Source organism: Symsagittifera roscoffensis, chromosome 1 (genome assembly GCF_963678635.1).
Source record: "Symsagittifera roscoffensis chromosome 1, txSymRosc1.1, whole genome shotgun sequence".
NCBI lineage: Eukaryota > Metazoa > Xenacoelomorpha > Acoela > Convolutidae > Symsagittifera > Symsagittifera roscoffensis.
In genome coordinates this window covers 84,817,945-84,835,739 of record NC_087062.1, presented here as the reverse complement: position 1 = coordinate 84,835,739, position 17,795 = coordinate 84,817,945, and positions in this window count along the sequence as shown.

Genomic DNA, 17,795 nt, shown 5'->3' with positions numbered 1-17,795 from the left:
ATCCTAATCTAAAACTTGACCCTAATTCTTATCAAGTGAACTAAATAAAAACCACTTATTGCCGAATGTAATTCCTAGCATATGCTCAGATAGTGTTTTTTATGTAAGTAAACCTCTATGCCAGTTTCTGAAATTATCACATGTACAAGGGCGTACAACTCTCTCGGATGTAGCTTTCCCCTATTAGGATCATAAACTGGTAACGAGAGAGAGGCCACTCCTCTCTCAACCAGAAAATCCCTAAGTCGAGTCAAGGCCAATACCAAACTCTCTGGATCTACGTGTTGCCTATCAGTGGCCTTAGTAACCAGGAAACACAAATATTTCCCTGGTATCTGTGATGCAACAGGGGGCAGCGCAATCATTCCTCCCACACCAGGCCTCTGTTTCCATAAAAATTCGATGTTCTTATACTCTCTTTTGAAATCAGCCGCTAGTGCTGTTTTGAAGCTTACGTCCGCGGTTATCGCTATAGCGCATGTGCGTTCCGTGAATAAAATCGCTGTCCGTTATGACGATATTGTTTGAATAATGGTTCGGCAGGTCAAAATATGATTCAAAAATTCGTCCAAAAGGTGGTTTTTTTTAGCATTCTCGCCCTCTGTCTCTAGTTCTCCGGTTTCTCTTGCCAATTTCGATTTTTTTAACATCAGATTTTTGGTGTGGGTGAGTCTTACCCCCACTCCCCGGACAAAAATATCCATCGACGTCCCCGTCGATCGCCCAAAGTCTAAGAGATCGAGGTTGGATTGTGGAACACGTAGAGGACCATCTGGCGCGACCCAGTTGGACTCGGTATTGTCATGACTGACGTATTTGATGCCGTCTTTATCGACGTCCTGAATCGTCAGGATTGTCTCTCTTGGGTCTGTTGGCAGATCATGGAGCCATTCGAGCACCCGAAATGTCGTTAGTTCTTGCTCATGAATCTGTTCCGCTTCTGGTTTGAACTCCACTTCCGGTTCTGATCGATCGTCGATCCAGTCCTGATCCATGTCATTCACCAAGTCGATTTCTTCGAGCACCGCCACTTCGTCCAGTCCTACCAGCGAGTCCATCATATCACTTACAACTATCCTGTCTACGACGAAATCCTCGCCGTATGGATTGTATTTCTTCTTGTTTTTTCCTCTCTTGCTCTGGCGTGTTTCTATGGTAAGAGGAAAGTCAGGCTGTATTCCTTTGTCAATTTCGATTTGTTCCGGGCAGTCCCAGTCTTCCTCGGCATAAGGTACAGTTTCATCGTCCACCTCTACTCGCTCGGTCAACTTCAGGTCCAGTGGTAGGTCGCAATCATCCACCACCTCATTCCCGTCGTTTTTGTCGCGAGTACCCCTTTAATTCACCTCACAAGCAGGATCCACTATCAAATAGTCTCCCTCTTGCATGTCCGCTGGGATGCACCAGTCCTCTGACGAGGCATTGTGTGGTTTGATGTTTTCGTAATGAGCTGCTCTTCCAGTGCTCAATCGATAAAAATGACCTCCTTGGTGCACCTCAGTTATCTGAAATGGACCACGCCATTTCTTTAATAATTTCTTGGTTCCTTTTGGTGGAACTACTTCCTGGAACACCCAGACGTAGTCGCCAACTGAGTAGGCTTATGCATCGGTTGTCCTTTTATCAAACCTCCTTTTTTGTCTAATTTGCGCCTGTTGCGTGTTCCTCCTGCATAATTCATTGAGGTCCTGCTGTCTTCTAATGACATCCCGCACGTACGTTTGCGGTGCTGTTCTCTTCCCTTCATATTCAGGGTAGAAAAACGTCAACGGAAGCGCTTTTTCGTGACCCGTTAGCATCATGTGCGGACTTATTCCCGTGGTGGAATGCTCCGTGCTGTTGTAAGCACCCATCACTTGCGGAAAGTGCTTGTCCCAGTCATCCATGTAGCGTGAGCAATAGACTCTCAGCATGGATACCAGTGTGCAATTTTGGCTCTCGACTAGGCCATTCGTTTTCGGGTGATAAGTGGTCGAGTGGGCCTACGCTACTTGACCTTTTCATTAACTCCTTCGTGAGATCACCCACGAATGCTTTGTCATTGTCCGATTGGAATGTGATGGGGCAGCCATGCCTCGCTATCCACATGTTTATCAAATGATCGCATGTTTCTTCCACCGATGCTGTCATGCAGATCTTCTGATGATCAATTTGCACCACTTCGTTGAATCCCGACGACTCTATCGACTGTAGGGGGAACCTTAGTTTCCTGGGATCCTTCGCCTGTTGACATGACAGGCATGCGGCAATCCACTTCTCACAAGCCTTCTTCAATCCCGGCCATTCGAATCGTTTTTGTATCCTGTTGTACACTTTGTCCACTCCTTGATGGCCCATTTGATCATGTGAACGAAAGAGCAATTCAGTCTGGTACAACTGTGGCAACACTATCGAATTGTACTTGTAAAGGACCTTGTCCTCTTCTTTTTGTTTACAGGCTACGATTCCGTCTTTATTCAGGTACAGTAGGTCTTTTCTCTTCATGTTAAACTGCTTCAAAATCTTGTAGCTGTCCTCCTCCAAATCTCCTTTGTCAGGTGCTCCATTCTCGATCCATCTCTTCAGATTGCTCGTCATTCTGTCATTTCGTTGAGCCCTTAGGAGATCCGACAGCCGGTATCTGGCTTTCAGATACGTCTTTATCACGTTTAATTGCCCGCTCAATATCTCCGGAGCATGAGCATCGTCCATCAACTTGACACACCATATCTTCTTCAAAGGCATCGCCTCCTGCACAGGTGGTTCCAGATTGGTACGGACGACCGTACCATGTGGCAGCAATCTGGTTGGGCGTTTCGAGACTGCTATCAGCTCGAGCTCATCGGCGGCATTATCTACCACATTGCCCTCTTCATCTGAGGTGTACATGTCCCTGTCTGGATCCTGATCCATTTCTCGGTCTACCAACAAGGAGTGGATCGCGATCTCCGATATATCGGAATTGGAAGTTGTTTCAGATGTGTTGTCCCAGGACTGGGGCCTCGAGTCAACCCTTGAGCCGACTGATTCCCCAACACCATATTCCAAGTTGTCTGAGATGTTTCTCGACTCCCCGAACAAAACTCTGTCCCTCGGTTGCCTCGAATCCGACTCCCCGGACAAAATTCTATCCCTCAGTTGTCTAAACAACCTCTCCCCGGACAAGTCGTCCTGTACGGGCTCAAAAGTGTCAGACTCCTCAGCAAGTCGTCCTTGACGGGCTCGAAGGTATCAGACTCCCCGGACATTGTCTCGTCCCCGGACGAACAATCTGGGCTCGGCTCGTATTCTTCTCTTGCATCCGTGAAATGCACTTTCCTCGCGAAGCTAGATATCGACTTGATCCTGACTTCTTCAGTGGCTTGGGTCTGATTCAGTGTCCCATGTTCAGTGAACGAAATTCTCAAGAAGACCTCCTTCGGCATTGAGCTCACCAGCTGGTTGACTATCGACCTGCAATCCCATTCAACACCTCGGCTGCGAATGGACACTAGCCTCTTCTCTGTTTTCTCAGTGACAGTCAACCGCTGCATGGTCTCCATCCACTCGCGATCATGCCTATCCACTTCCCTGTCCAACAAGTCACGGAGCTTCCCCATGTCGTCCGGCGCCAAGTTCACCGTCCTGTTCAATAGAGCTATGCTGTTTATACCCAGCCTGGTAGGTTCTTGCTGTACCAAAATGGATCGGACTAGCAGATCCAGCGGAACGGGCTCGCCCCTGGCTAAAAACTTTATCTCCGCGGCCGTCTCCACTGGAAGGTCAGGGTGTCCGGGTATAGGATGCCTTGACTTGTCTAACCACCTAGTAAGTGGCAGTTTGTCGTAGGTTTCCTTGTCCAGAAATGAAAACCCGTCTTTGATTTCCGATTGGTTAGCCTGCTTCTCGTCGAGGCGTTCATAAAATTCTGTCTTTTTACTGAGGCTATCTGCGTTCTGGTGCTTGTCACGGGTACGGTGCTCTATGATCATGTGGTATCCATCTAGGCGCACGATCCAACGACCAATATAACTTTGGTCCATCGAATAGGTTTTCAGCCAGGCAAGGGCACGATTATCCACACGTAACTTGAAGGGAGCACTCCTCAAGTAGGCCCTGTATTTTTCCACGAAAGTGATTACCGCGAACATCTCCGCTTTTGGTGCGCCGTACTTCATCTAAGTATCACTCAGGACCTTACTCCCGTAGGCTATCGGACGGAGAACCGTTCTCCCGTTCCACTTCTGCTCCTGGTGAAGTATGTTCGATATCGCAACCACTGATGCATCCGTGTCCAGCACGAACATCCCCTTCTCTGTTGGCATGCCGAGGACCGGTGCCTCGCAAAGTTAACGTTTGATGTTCTCAAATGAAACTTGTGCCTCATCAGTCCAAGTGAACTTTTTGCCCTCGTTTCTCATCAACCGCTGCATGGGGTATATTTTGTCAGCGTACCCCTTGATAAATTCTCGATAATAATTAGCAAATCCCAAAAAACTCATCAGTTGTGTATCTGTTTTAGGTGCCTTCCAGGTCAATACCGCTTCGACCGCTTCAGGATCTGGTCTCACTCCATGCTTCTCCACCAGGCGGCCCAGATACTTTATGGAGTCTCTGAGGATTTCACACTTAGAGGGTGTACATTTCAGGCCCGCCTGCTTCATGCAAGTAAACATCTCATCCAACCTCTCTATGTGGTCCTCTAAGGTTGATGTTGCAATCACGGCATCATCGACATAACACATGATGAGATTCCCGTATTTCTTAGTCATGCTCGTGAGTGCCTGGGCCATCAGTCGCTTGAATTTGGCCGTCGCGTTGCACAATCCGAACGGCATCCTCTTCCACTGGAACAATCCCAGCTCGCACGCGAAGCCTGTTTTTTCACGATCTTGCTTTCGGAGTGGCACTTGCCAGAACGCAGAGCCCAAATCTAACGTCGTGAAGAACTTCGCGTCTCCCAGCTTGGATAGGCTCTCATCGATGCGGGAAATCGGGTATGCGTCCTTTATAGTCACTGCGTTCAGATAACGGAAATCACAACAAAACCTGAGTTGCCCCCCTTTCTTCTTCGCCATGACCACGCCACAAGCCCACGGGGACTTCGACGGCTCGATCATGTCATACTCCATTAACATCTCGATTTCATTCCTGCACGCTTCTGACTTGTGAGGGGTCATTCTTCTCGCTCCTTCCCTATGAGGTACCGAGCCCTCTTCTATCTCAATCTCGTGTTCTACAAAATTACAGCAACCTATGTCGGCCTTTTGTTTCGAAAAAACGTCTGCGTTCCGACTTAGCACCTGAGCGAATCTAGTTCTTTGTCTGATATTTTACCCTTCAAATATTCTATCTCAGGTAAGACCGGTTTATTCGCTGTTAACTCTGTTTCTGTCGGCCTCTCGGGAAAGATGGAACAACAAGACAGCCCATCATCTGTTTCCGACTTCATTGAAAACAATTTCCTAGAAGATTTCAATTCATTTACTCTCTTCAATATACCTTCTTGGTTCGCATGCAAGGGACATTTAGTTACATCGAATTTTTTCAAGTTCTCCACACTCTGAAAGTCTGTGTTCAGAGGCAAGGCATAGCCAAGTTTCTTTCCCCTCTGTATTGTCACTGTTGTTGCTTCTGTGTTCAACAACAAACTCACACACAGTCCGCTCTGAGTGAGTGAGAAGCTTCTTCCTAAAATAGCCGAGCTTTTATTGTTTAGATTTGGTACCAGACACACCTGTCTGTCATTGCTGAGTTCATTCAAGTTACTCATACTAAACGTCGCTATTACGGCTCGGTTTGGTTTCAATCTAACTTTTCGATCCAGAAAAATCGGCACCTTGGCCTGGTTAATTAAGATCTTATTGAGGGGTTTCTTTTCATACTTTCTCTCAGGATCCATGATCCTAATCAACCCGTCATTGAGATCGATCGTGACATCAAAGTTGCGTAGGAAGTCCCTTCCTAAGATGAACTGATCGGATTCGTCCAAATTCTCCACTACTAGGAAGCTCATCCAAAGATGTCTTCCTCCGAGCTGCAGTGAAATGATCGGGGTTCGTCCAGTCACATAGATCGCTCCCTGATTGGCAGCTGCCAACCTGATGTTTGTCGGTATTAGATCCGACCTCTCGAAACCCATGTCGGTCCAAGTTTTGACTGGCATGACACTAACCACTGCTCCCGTGTCTAGCAGTCCCTTTACTGAAAGTTGTCTGCCTTGCACGTCCAGCACGTGTGCGGCTAGATCGGCCTCGCAACCTATGTGCACCGCATCTTGTTCGAGCATGGCGTTGTGTCCGATTCGTCTAACCTTCAGCTCCTCTATACCAATGTATATCCGGCCAATCTGATCGTTCGCATCAGTTACGTGAGCTTTTGTGTAGATATTGATGCCATCCACATTCATTAGAATCGGGTATGGGCCATGGACTTCGATATAATGTCCATCCACTTTCATCAGCCTGGGACCTCCTGTTGTGAGCAGCGCTCGCACTGCCCTGGAGTCCAGTTTGGGATCTTTCTCCTTCAGGTAGTCTGCATAAATGTATAGGTGGACTAGTGTAATCTCGGATGGTTCACTCAAGTTCTTGACCTCCTGGTGCCCTGCGACTGAGATAATGGACATTATCTTCGTCCCCTCCTTCGTCATGCCAAAAATTCTACCAGATATAACGTTCAGTTTTAGTCCCTGCTTCCTGGGCTCCTCTTTGTCTTTTTTTTCCGTCGTTTTACCCAGAATATTAAAATTTTCCCGAAGATCTGTGCTCTCCAGCTCCGACCTTACCCATTGCTCCACTTCTTTCGTGGCTAGCTCCTTGCCGCCAGACCGATGTCCTTGCCGCCAGACCGTAATCCACCTTGAGTGAGCTCGCCGACTCTGCCTCCAGGTTCGAGGCTACCACCTCGTCATGCAGTGTTTTTACCTTCTTATTCGTAAAGGTGCTCGGTGTAGTCTCCTTTCTCCGAGACTCGGCCTCGTTCATCAGACGTGCTCGACTGGCCTTGACACCCGAAAGCGCCTGAGTGCAATACTGAGTGCAATCCGACTTGAAGTGTCCTTCCAAATTACAGAAGAAGCACCTCGGACCATATTTCTTGATGAGCCCTCTGACGCACTCCTCCTAATCCTCGTCGGTCGCGTCGACGTTGTCGAGAAAGTAGCCTATTGCCTTCATGTTCTGTTTGTATGCAGAACACGCGGAAACGTGATGGTACATCGAACCACAATTCGCACAAGACCTCCTCTTATCCATGTCATCGCGAGGTTTGTACCAACTGGAGTTCACACCAGTGTTTGTCCCGCTGTAGTTACCATAATTGCTGCAACGGTTTTGCGCCCTCGGTCTTACGAGTAAATACTCGCGTGACTTCATACTCAAATCATCGGGGTTGGGTACCTGGTCAAGTGACAGGGTGAAGTGTGTGGCCAATATTGTTTTCAAATCCTCACTCTTTACTCCGTCCATGAACTTCGAAGCAATCGCCAAGTTTCGCTCGGATATTCTCTCATCGGGATTGCATCTCCTCCTAAGCAATTCAAGGTCGTCCAAGAATTTGTCTATGGATTCGTCATCTCTTTGACGCCTCTTTTCGAACTTCACCATAGCCTGGTGCCCTTGTACTCCAGAGCCGAAACGGTTCAGCAGGATGTCGAATATCTTGCGAGCGCTGTCTCTCTCATTGGTTCTTTTCGCCATTACACAGTTTAGTGCAGTACCCTCCAGGTTGCTTGTTAGCGCGCTGCACTCTTGTTTCTTGGAGAGACTCTCTTCCTCAAAGTGCAACTTCATCACTTCCATCCAAGTATCAATACAGCCGTCTGACTCGTCTTTGTATGACTTCGGCTTTTTCAGTGTCCTTCTTCACCTCTCTCCTCTCTCGTTTGACTTCGAGAGTTTAGTGATGAATGTCTCGAGAGATTTATTCAGAGGCTCAAACATGGAGGCATACATCGTTGTGTCCTGTGAGACTGTAGTCAGATCTGGCACTGAACTGACTTGTGGCACAGTTGGCAACCTTGTCTCTGGAGTGGCATCTGCCTCCGGCGGGACCGGATTCGTCCAGCCAGGCCTCGACGGGGCTGCCCTTGGTCGCTCCCTATTCCTAGGTTCGTAGTTCGTTCTTGAGATTTGCTGGGCCCCTGGTATAACTGCCCGTACCATCTTCATCATTCGCATGGCGTGAGCGCTCCCTTGGGTTGGAACGCTCCTCCCAACTGCTCCCATTCAAGATCGCGTCAAGCTTCCGCATCATTAAATCAGATTTGGCATCTAACCTTTTTTCCAGGCTAGTCATCGTATGGGCGTAGGTATTATCATGATCGTTCAACAATCGCTCGTTCTCTCTGGTCATCGTAGCTTCTCTTTCCTCTGACTCCTTGTTTACCTGTGCCAGGCTCTCCGCCAGGCATTGATCGGTGTTGCGAATCAATTGAGCTTGATCAACCCTCGCCTGCGACTTGACGTGCGTTAGTTCGTCTCTCAAATTCTCTCGACCCTGGTGAGCTCTCTCGTCAACTTGATCTTTTCTCTTAGTCATGTCCCGTCTCAGTTCATCCAGACCATTCATTACGCCAGCGAACATGTCACTTATATCGCCAGTTGCCCCATATGGCGGGGTTAGTCCCAAAGAAGATGAGGTCAACTGCGACTGCAGCTTGGTACTTGATGACGCACCGCCTTTTTGCTTGCTCATCGACGTCATCAATCTGTCGAACGTTGATGACGCTCCCATCGTTATCCCATCTGACATGGGCCTGGTCGGCGAGGCGGACGACGCCTTCCTGCTCATGTCGTTCCTTGGGGACGGTGTGAAGTTCACATCCGGATGGGTTATCTCCGGGTGGTCATAACTGGAAGATAAACCTTCAGTTCGTAGTGACGCCATGCGCTCATCGTACAAAGACTTCCAGCTCTTCTTGGCCTTCGAACCCGGTTGTTCTTCACTCGGGCTTATACTCGACATCATCGTGTTGTTGCTCTGCTTGGCCAGAGATGAGTAGGTATTAGCTGGATGTGAAATTCTCTCCTGCAACTATGACTCTTGGTCTCCGATTTGGACATTCCCCTAAATAACACTTCCTCTCGCGGCTCGACCTCGGAACGCTCCGAGGTCTCCTGCGTCCTCTCAACTTCCTCCCGCTCGATGTCCTCGCTCGGCTCAAAGTCGGGTCGAATAAGCGTCCGTTCCCCTTCGTCAAAGGGGTCCACAAGCGTTTCGCTTGCGGGTCCGGCCTCAGCGCTCCGCCCTTGATCGCCATCGAGATTTTTTCTCACTCCTTAGTTTCATTTCGCTCACTGAAAGATCAGGTTGACCTTTAGTCGATTCGTTTTCAGCAAACACGTCGGAAGCGCTGCTAAACGAGGATTGGCTACGCCTAGTTTTAAATTTTTGCGTGCTTCCCTTGCTTAGCCTGGGAATCTTAGTAGTCGATCCTAACGAGTCCCTGCGCTGCATAATTTGTAACAAATCATAATATTCGTATAATTTAATGGCGATGCACACGTACCGCAAACAGGATCAAGTTAAATTACTTAACGCTGCCTACTCAATTCCGTTAGTATCAAAATGTCTCTTAGATTTCTTAATGACAATACTAGTGACTCAGCTAATGTTACACACAGGGCCTACTCAGTATTGCTACAGTGCTAACTCAACCCCGTTGTATAGTATAACAGTATCACAAAATTTTCACAAGATATAATCAATACACAAAACACAATTGATAATCAGATAAGAATGTCTTACAGGTGACAGCGACCTTTCGTCAGTATCAATTTACCACCACACTCTTATCAAGTCACTGCTTTGTTAAAATCAAACAATCTTTGGTAAAAAGCAGTGATGATTCAGAAACAGATCAATAAAACTTAGTCTTAAAGAAAAAGACTTCCCTGAATCGGAACAATCCGAAAGAACGAAGCGCAGGACACAGTCTTCTCAAGTGAATAGGTATTTGCCTAATACACCCACCGTGGTCTTTTTTTAGGTGTCCTGCGATTGCCCGAGCTGTCCTACTAAGTAGCTCAAAGCAACCTCTGATCGAAAATTTCTAAAGTCTATGAAAAAGCTCCCCCACACCCGGAACGCTCCAAGTGCACGAGAGCAGGGAACACTTTTCTTCTCAAGTGAGTGTGTATCTGCCTAATACACTCATCGAGGTCTTCTTCTATGTGTTCCCGGATTGCCCGAGCTTTCCTATTAAGTAGCTCAAGGCAACCACACAACCAAAATCACAAACAAAAAAAATCTTTGATTCGGGTACTTCTGATACACCCGATCGAGAATCCAAAGTTGATCACGAATTTCCGGGTCAAAATGGGCTCCTATGATCCTAATAAGCACGCCTAATATCCTAATATGGTCCCAATTAAATGGATATTTTCCGTTTCCCAAATTGCCACAGAAGGTTTCCTCAAGTTTCAACAAGGAGGGTTGTTAAGAGGTTTAAGTCTCTCCCGAGGGTTAATTCGGAGGGTTGTTAAGACACTTAGCCTACTTCGAAGGGTTACCTCGGAGGGTACCTTAGCCACCCAAGTGACTTCGGAGTGTTCCTCTTCGCTCACTAAGGAGGGTCAGTTAGAGGCCTAATATGCTCCGGAGGGTTACCTCGGAGGGTTCTTCCAAAACTTTCAAAATTTTTAACCTCACTTAGAGGGGTCTTCCACTAGCTTCAAAAAGCGTCAAAACAAGCTAAAAGCTTTATGGGGGTTTGTTTTAACTTCTTCGGAGGATCCCGAAAAAAAAATTCCACTAAGGAGGGTTGCTAAAGGGCTTAAGTCACTCCGGAGGGTTACTCCGGAGGGTTCCGCAAAAATCAAGAAAACGGGTTATTTTACCGCGGTAAAGTCTCCAAAAATAGTCCACCTGACTTAAAAATAGGTTATTTGACACGGTCAACCTTCCCAGTAGGATAAAAAGGTGATTTGATAAAATTTTCTGCCACTCGGAGGGTTACCTATAATTTGGACCCTCCGAACCAACAAATTCTAAAAAAAATTTCTTTTCCGAGATTATCAACCCAAAAACGGTTGCGGTCCGGAGAAGTGGTCCAAAACGTCGACTTATGGTAACAAAATTATCCCGATCGAATAGCTAGTCTTTGAGAAACTGCCAAAAACGTGTTTGTGCAAATGGCCTTTTTTCACCACCTACATAGGTTCTGAGAAACTTTTTCCGCAATTCATATTGAAAGTCCCTAAAAATAATTGAAACGAGCGTAGTAGCCCTGTACGGCACTGGAATAATGCAAAAAAAAACGGACCAAAAATGGTTTGGAGACAAAAATTTGGCCAATAACTATCAAATTTGGACCCTTCGATTCCTTCCTATTCCAATCCTTAAGTCGTTAGCTCTATCCACGGAGCTAATGGGAGGGTTACTCAAGAATTTTTCTGGCAGCCGAGCACGTTATGCTAGCACGCTCCTAACACAAAAAATTTTATTGCTCTAACTCTAAAAACTCAAAAGTTCGATCCCCAAAACAGATTGACAAAATTCAGAAAATTATCGAAATTTTGATCGAAAAATTTTCAATTTTTCCAACTTCTACTGAGTCTTTTCTCACGCGGTTTCTTTAGTCAGGGGGATCGAACTACGTAGCTACTTCCTATATAAAAGCTTTTTGCTGTTCGGAAAAGCTCGGATATCCAAAAATTTGGGGGTCTATAGTTTGTCGAAAATCAGTACTTTTCGACAAGATTTGGGTGTTTCGTGAGTCTTATTAGGAGATAAGTAATATATAATAAGGATAATAACCTATTAGTAGTCGTTAATGAATAGTGCTATACCCTCCTTTGCACCAAAATACCCGAATTAAGACCCTTAACTCGGAAATTTGTAATCGATGGAGGGTACAATCGGACCACGCCAATCTTGCCCCCCACCACTTAAGTTTTGATGAAATAGTACCCGAATGATACCAAAATTCTTTCAACGATACCCAACAGTCGTTGTGGATGTTGTCCCCGATGTCCTTGTTGAGTGTGGAACACGTAGGTCAGCTTGCCACTCTACCCTCCGGCCACCGGCAAAATCACCATTAACGTGCTTAAATACTCACATTACTCTCAAGGGAGGGTATCCAACCCTTCACCAAAACACACAAACTTTCTATCAGAAATGATATAAATCAATCTGAAACAACAACAAATAGGAAGGTCAGATCACATCTCGTCCGGAAATAGCATATAAACTGTCACTTTATGTTTTGTACTGTTTTTAATCTTGTTTGGATTTTTTTACTGTTTACTGTGTTTTTTTTGAACTTTTTTGTTTTCAAATAAATTTATTTTTGGCTTTTTCTTGGTTATACTCTATTTTTGTTTGGCTTTACGCTTTCTCTTTAATTGTTTTTGGTCCCGGGACCTTGGGACAAGCGGGCTCATGACTTCCCACCTAACCCTCCGGCCCCCGGAATTTTCGGTGTTAACTAAGTTAAAAAGCAAAATAGTACAAGGCGGAGGGTACGCACCTTCCCCCTAGTACAATAACGGTCATTCACGCCTCTAACTCGGGCATACGCCCGGAGCGGAGGGTTCGTCGCTGAAACGCTTGCTGATCATGATGGTCTTATGCCTTCGACAAGCCCACCCAGGAGCGCCATAAAAACGTCTATGTAACATTCGCCCAAATACTACACAGCGACGGAGCGTAGAAAAAGTACCTATTAACGACTGGCAGGCGTCAGTTACCTTAATCCTACTCGTTTTTCACCGTCTCGACCATGCCAGTTGATTTTCTGGTCTGCTTAGGGCTAAGTAAAAAGTTACTATTTTTAGGCCATCAGTCAAACGACTTTTGATCAGCTTTCGTTTACATGCGAACACAACCACATAGCTGAGTCTCGGATCCTCAGACTACGTGATTGCTATTAAAAACACGGCTCGAATACCCTATTTTATTATGATTTTGTGTGACAGTTCTATATTAAATCCATTGGAGATGGATTGACCCTTTCCTTTTTTTAGCTACTCATATTCTAAAATATCAAATAATACCGGTGTTAATTCAAAAATCTATGGCATCAGAGTAGCTAAAAAGTTAGTTTACTGCAGTCCTTCAACATATAATAATCTCTGGGGGACCAAGCCTCCGCTCCCGTAATCTTCTCGAGATAACGTTCTTATCTCTCCCAATTTGTGGCACGGGAGGGTTCCGCGGAATATTCCTTTCCCACTGAAGCTTCCTTTAATAGTTTTCACTGCTAAGGATCTTATCGTGTTTTATTGCCTCGATAAGAGGCTCCGTTTTTCTCGTTTTCCCGCACAACCTTTTTTCACTATATTTGTCGTTGTTCTGTTTTTTCGTTCTTTTTCGTCAAAATGGCCGTCTTTTTGTATTTCTGAGAAATACTTGCCCGTCAATCGAAATTTTTAAAATTTAAACTTCCGGAATACTTCAACCCTCCTTCGCAGCACTTCTTTGTTACTAAGGCCTTTAGTCGTCTTTTTCTGTCCCGCCGGAAGGTTGCGCTGTGCCAATCTGGCAGAATGGCACAAAGGGCTACCAGGCAAGGAGAGGTCCGGTCTTAATGGGGTATTCACTTTATGCACTTTCGCCAACCCTTAAAGCCTGGCGGGCTGCCCCCCAGTAGACCTCATCCTTGTGTTCAGATACTTTCGGGCCTTCTCAACGCCTTTGTCAGATTGTGTTTGCTTCACCCTTTTAGGTTTTTGTCACAGCTTCGATCTCACAAAGGGCTAAAAACGTCTAAAAAGCATCTAAAAAGGTGATCGTACAGGCTAACAATTGCTTATTTATACGTATTCTAAGCCGTCAAAACTTAGTTTCACATTTACTCACTCCCGCGATTTTTACATTATTACGCAAGTCCCAATTCTACTTGAAAAATGCTATGTTCAATACTTTTTATAGAATTTGTTGTATCAAACTTTTATGCTAAGTTTTTTGGGAAAATAACCAAATATCCGAATAGTTGTTCGAGTAGTAACATTTGGCCGAAGCCGAAGCCGAATCCGAATAGTAAGGGCACTATTCGGCCGAAGTCGAATATCGAATAGTTGGGCCGCGGCGAATAACGAATATCAAAAAATCCGAGTATTCGACATCCCTGGTCAAAACTTAGTTTCACATAAGTTTTTTTTACGATTTGTTTTTTTTGTCATTTTTCTACTAAAATTTTTTTCCATTTGGCGTATTTTACTATGACTGTAGAATGTGCATAAGATCTATTATCTAAGATCGAAGAAGTCTATCCTTTTTTATCACTTTCTGAAATTTATTAGTAATTGTGTAAAAGTTTGTATCGCAATTGGTGCGAAGCTCCGCTTCCTCTCTGTGTAGTAGGATGCTGAAACATAATAGGAAGTACGCGAAAAGCTGTTGTGCAAGAATGGGAAAGACTTGATTACGGTTTTATCAGTCGCCAATGTTTTTCTTAGGTAGAAATCAGGCGGAAAAGTCAGAACAAATTTGGCCGGAAGATTTTGACTGGTTCTTGTCTGGTTGGTATCTATTATATATTTAAATGCGGGCTTCACTATCTCGCCATGTTAAAGCTTTTTCAACGTAATGTTTTTGCATGTTTAACAAAAGAGTTTTTGCACGTTTACGTTATATCGTATATTGCAATGGCTAAGATTTTTTTCCGATTTTCCTCTTTGAATTCGGTGATTTTTTTTCACCGAGTTTAAAATAAGCAGCCCAATAGTGGATGCCGCCAGGATTCCTACAGAGGTTGAGATATTAGCCTTTAATTGTGAATGCCCAAATCTTTTAGTGTACGAGATACGACGATTTTTGTGTTTTTTAAAAAAAATTCAGAAAACTCAATTTAGAAAACAATTTACAAATATTGAAATTCCGAAACCTGTTATTGGGTGCTGTCAGACTTTACTCAGGGGTTACCAATCTTGCCTCCATATCTCACTTCTCAAATACTTGTAGTTTTCGAGATATGACGTTTTTATGCTTTTTTCAAAAATTTCCAAAAAAAACTTAGATTTTGAAAAATTCCAAAACTTTTCAAAATGTTTCAGAGAAATTTGATATAAAAAAATTCAAAAAAATTGAAGATCTCATCATTATAATGATTCTCTGTTACAGTGCTCTCAGGGGTTGTGAGTTTTGCCTCCAAAAATGAGTCCTCAAATCTTGATAGTTTTCAGATATGACGTTTTTGGTGATTTTTTCAATAATTTGGACTTCCTAACCTGTATTTGGGGGCTCTCAGAGAAATATCAGGGGCTGCGAATTCGGTGTCCAATTAGGAATGACCAATTCCTTTTGGTCAAGGATTGCGTATATTGCTTTCAAAGAAGACGTGCTCAAGTCGTGGTAGTTTTCGAGATGTGACGTTTTATCTGTTTTTTTTTTTCAAAAAATATCTTTTTTTTATAAAACTTACGTTTGAAGTTTCTCAAATTTGAATTTCCCAACGTTGTAGTGGGGTACTGTAAAAGTAATCTCAGGAAATGCTAATCTTGCGTTCAAATGCCACTGTTCAATTGTTTTTGTTTCCGAGATATGACGTTTCTTAGTTCATTTTAGTTTTTTTTTCAAAGAACATATATTAAAATCGACAAAATTTTATGGTTTTTCAAATTTTGAATTAAAAAAAACTTGAATAAAAAACCTTACAAAGTTTAAACTTATGAAGCCTGTAATTTGGTACTGTCAGAGTACACTCAAATGATGCAGATCTTATTTCCAATATAAGTGGTTTTTATGAGCAGTTAAAAGTTCGAAGCACCGGAGGTGCGTTACACGCTAGTTTACCTTTTTTTCCTCATTTCGAAAAGTTATATTTGTTTTATTATTTAAGACATGAATGTTATTAGAGCCAGCTCACTAGTTGTTGCAAAACGGGCGGCCTCTGGCGTGGCGAAAACTGCTGCACGAGAGCCGAACACTTTTGCGTTCAAACAGTTCAAGAGACTGAAGGAGCTTCAGAGATGGCATGCTCAGACTCCCGGCAGATTTTGGTACAGAACCACATTTCAGAAAGTCTCATTCACCGGTGTGTCCGTTCTTGTCTTTGGATCATTTTTGAATACTTTGTACAATGCCATCCGTGTCTGCAACAAGTAGAAAATAATCCAATTAGACTGGACAAACAATTCGAACTGACAACTGTTGGATACTAATAAATGCCGTTGAACTGAAACATATAACAAAGACATAGAGACTTGAATTTACAATTTACTACATTTTTTTCTCCGAAACAGATTTTGTTCCTAATTTCATTTTTGATCTTTTTTAAGGTAATTACGTAATAAGAAACTAGATTCTTTCCGGCAAACAACTTTTTGTACAAATCTGAATGATTTTTTCCTTGCTTTAATATGGAACCTCAATAACCTCCACGCACTTCTCAACTGGTCTAGAAGTAAGCACACACCTTCGGAAGATATTTCTAAGGATCGAGTCCCATCCGGATCTCTTCTAAAAATCTGGATTTTGTTTTTGGGAAAACTAGAGGTGTGAGAGTTGTCTGTCTTTTTTCTGAAACAATGAATCTAATTTCTTTAAAGCATTACTTTTCTTCTGAATCCAGCAATTTCAATTATAAGTCCAATTCAGTCTGAGGTTTTTGACCTTTGCGATATGCAAGGATATTGCAATCGGGTACTAGATTTTTTCCCGTAAACAGAAGGGTCAAATGGTAATCAGTATTTTTCATACCTGCTACATACATGGTTATTGTACCGCTGTATTGCTATTTAATAGAATGGTTACTGTATTAGTGAAATATGTGCCATTTACGTAAGGAGTTGTATTTTTCGTAGTTTTTGGTAGATTGTCGGCACTGATGTCGGTGGGCTTCAATTATGTGGGCTTATTTTCCTAATTCTTTTATTTAGTTTTTGTTGTTTTTTGTAGCAATTGAAGTCTAACGATAAATTTTTGAAACATCTTTATCACCCTTTTAAGCTCCTTGTAATAAAATAAGAAAATTAAACATGAAAAATTGTCGAAATTTTTCTGAAAGTTTTTGAATAAAATTTTAGGTTTTTAGCCAACTTTTATGTAAAACAGCTGTTTTTTTACTCGCCACTAAATTTGCCCTCCTTTGGTACTATTTTACTGGTGGCCAGTTAATGAGCAGAATGGTCTGAGAGAGGGGCGGATCTAGGATTTTCGATTTTCTCGAGGGGTACTAGATTTCTTTAGTACTAATCTAGTTCAAAAAATTTCGAAATTTTGTCGACTATTTTTTGGGTCGACCAAATTGATTTTCTGAGCTCTTTTATCTCCGAAATCACCATAGAACCCCATTTTGACCAGAATTTCAGCGCCGCTGCCAAAATGTTGAAAAAGACAGGCAAAAAGGCTGTTTTTTGCCTAAGCCCCCCCCCCCCCCCCCCCCCCTAAATCCGCAAATATATACGGGTTAATCGATAAAAACAATTATTAGAAACATCAATACTACCAAAGAAATGAAAGTTTTGCAATTAACTGAGTATTTCGGTTAACGTTCTTATTGAATTTCAAAATGATAAAAAAAAGATTAAAATAATTAATTTACGCATGCATAAACTATTCATTTTTGGGTAATATTGAATATTCTAATACTTGTTTGTACCGATTAGCATATTAAAGTAATTTTTTTTCTGTTCTCGGACCTTTTCTGATCTTAGACCATTTAGTAAGGTTGAGGGGGATAGCGAGTCGGAGAAACGCAATCGTTGGTCAAAACCGAGCCTTTTGGCGTGTTTTTCAAAAGTTTGCGAATCATTTTTTTACGAAATCCGCGCTTTATAGTGTTATTGGAGCGCGGAAATTTTTGACTTTTTCTAAATACGCCGTCTTCAAAAAACCGTAGATTCACTCCTGCTTCATTCTATTGGGTTTCGTTGTTATTTTTTGCGGAA